Genomic DNA, 3,105 nt, shown 5'->3' with positions numbered 1-3,105 from the left:
TCTGCCCAGAGAATGTCCTCTTCTAATTGCAGTACATAAGGCTCTGTCTATCAGCCTTGCATAATTAAAGATGAATTCACTTCTAAAATATGGGTTTATTAAGACTGGAAGGGAAATACCATTTTAAAAATTGTTACCTATACCATTGTCAAGACAAGATGTCTCTATTTTGAGAATTTTTCTTTTTACTTAAAATGCAAATACCAAACTTCTCTTTTCTTAAGATGAGTTGATAAATAGCTAATTACTGGCTTACTTGCACACATAGCACATAGATTGGAAAAAGCATTATATTTTGTCATTATCCTCTAAAAGGAAGTTAAACACACAGAAAATAAAAATAACAATAATGGTATCTGAGCTCACATGCTTGTACATACATCTACAGACACACACACACACACACACACACACACACACACACACACTGTGTGCATACCCCACACAGACACACACACACAGAAGCACACACACTCCATACCCACTCACTAACACACACGCAGATACATACATACTCTGAAAAATATATTGTTAAATTGTTGGGTGACCAAACTGTCTCAATTTTAGCACTGAAAATCATGTGTCCCAGTAAACCCCGAGTGTTTGGCAAAGTAGGATGGATGGTCCCTACAACTGGTCCCTAAAATTGCCCGATAGGAAACCATACAGGATTCAAGTAACAGATCTCTTATGAATCTTCCTGTTCTTTACCTAGACATTTAAACAGGGCTTTAATTCATATGAGTTGATACGTCAAAATGGCAGGAAAATAATTTTTTAAATGCATAGGATGTGAATTCTAAGAGTTCTCAGGAATGTACTAAAATTCTTTAAAACTCCCACCATAAAAGGGCCCAAGAATCTCACTACCTAATTTTTCTTCCAAAGAAGTAATATGGTTGCCAATATTTCGGGATACTTCAGCCAAAGTTTAGAAAATGAAATGGTATAAAGTACAATGTGCTTAGGTTGATTTTCACTATGAAATTTTATTTATAGTAAATACTATTTATACAGAGACTATTCATTGAGAGAGACCTTGAGAAGTCAATAGAATCTATCTTTCCACATTTAGTCAAGGCCATAATTAAGCCATCATGGAATTCTACCCAGTATATTTAAAAATATCCCCCAAAAGGAGATATTTCATTATTAATTATTAATTTTATGTCTTTCCTAAAATTCTTGTGCTCTATGTAAGACTCCTTTTGTGTGCGTGTGGTTGATTCTAGAAATTTAAACAGCTGGGAATCATTCTTTGACAAAGTTTGGAAATTGTTTTTACTTTTCTTTTCAGTATTTTACTTCTAGAAGCTGTTAACTTTTCCTCAAAGTTTCTATTTTAAACTTATAGTTACATTTGTGGCTCTCCTCCAAATCCCCAGAGCATAGAGATGGAGTCTCACTGTGCTGCCCAGGCTGGTTTTGAACTCCAGGCCTCAAGCAATCCTCCCACCTCAGCCTCCCAAAGCACTGGAATTCCAGGCGTGAGCCACTGTGCCTGGTGAGGCCTTTCTTCCTCTTAGTCTCTGCAATACCGCTTACCTATAATTGAAATTGTGTCGTTAATGGTCTTTTTCCTCCACTACCACATACACTCGATGAGAGTACAGCTTTTGTTTAACACCACTGTATCTTTGACAAATAAGCTATTGCCTGGTATATAGCAGGGGCTCAGTATTTTTTAGGTTTCCCTTAGAGACTTATACTTAAAATATCATCTGAGGCTCACACTTCTTTCCTTTGTATTCCCCTGTGTGATACAGGAGCCTGACTGATGTGGAGATAAGGCGTCGAGAGGGGAGGCTTCCTCTAGTCCTATGAGGAGGTCTCAGTCTTTTAATGAGCCTGTGTCCCTGGGCTGCGACCTTCACAAGCCCTTCTCAGGTCCCCCCCCATGGCCCCTCTACCACGCTGTGGTTAGACAGGAAGGCTAGATGGGGCTGGAGTTGGAGATTTCTCTTCATCTACATCAACTGGGCTCCAGTAAAATCTCAGTAGATCAGGCTCTTACAAAATAGTTGCTCTTTGGGGTAGTCTTTGTAAGAAGAATAGAATGCTCTGTGTGTTATTTCACAATGGCTGCTTTCCTCACACCCTGCTGGAAACAGGAGGGGATTTTTCTGAGATGTTAATTGTGAGAACCTTGAGTGCTCTTAGAGGTAAAGTTTGTGAAAGTGCTCCCCATTCCCTCTAAGACCAGGTTCCCAGGAGTTTTTAATTCTCAAACTTGTCCAGACTGAGCCTCCAGCAATTTGTCAATTACACTTAGTGTTTCCTACCCAGGTTGCGGTGCCCACGGAGGTTTCTGCTTGAATTTTCTCCCTTGTATGATGGAATTCTCTGTATCCACCTGTCTATCTCTTCAATTTTGGGGGCAGTGTTTTTGCCCTGTGATCTCAGTTCTCTGACAGATCTAAGAAGAGTTGCAGGTTTTCAGTTTGTTGAGCTTATTTTCCTGAGAGAGATGATATCCAAGCTCTGCATATGCTGGACTAGAAGCTGAAAAATTTTCCATTTTTTTTAATAAGTAGGTGAATAACTGCTACAACGTAGTGCATCTACCCGCTAATTCACTCTAATTGCTCTAGTAGCTCTTGTTTACTCTAGCTTTCAACATCTAAACTTTAATCACAACATAACAATAAAGAGATTAATTTTCCTATCAGTGAATAGTAATTTCCAAACATGATCTCCAATGATTTTTTTTTACATAATGCAGAGAATAGTATATATGTTATATTATTCATTAGTCAATAACTCCTTACATTGAAAGCAACGTTTCCTTTTTCAAAAAATTGTTTTAGATTCGGGAGGTACACATGCAGGTTTGTCACCTGTGTGTATTGAGTAGTGTTGAGGTTTGAGCCCAAATCTCACTATTATTAGTGTCTATTTTTCCCCCATTTATTTATGTTATTGCATTTTACGTTTGGGGTACACGTGAAGAACATGCAAAATTGTTGCATAGGTACACACGTGGCAGTTTGATTTGCTGCCTTCCTCCCCATCACCTACATCTGGCATTTCTCCCCTTGCTATCTCTCCCCAGCTCCCCACCCCCACCGTCCCTCCCCTATTTCCCCTCAACTGACCCCAGTGTGT

Source organism: Cebus imitator, unplaced genomic scaffold (assembly GCF_001604975.1).
Source record: "Cebus imitator isolate Cc_AM_T3 unplaced genomic scaffold, Cebus_imitator-1.0 Scaffold92, whole genome shotgun sequence".
Classification (NCBI taxonomy): Eukaryota; Metazoa; Chordata; class Mammalia; order Primates; family Cebidae; genus Cebus; species Cebus imitator.
This window is presented reverse-complemented; position numbering follows the sequence as displayed.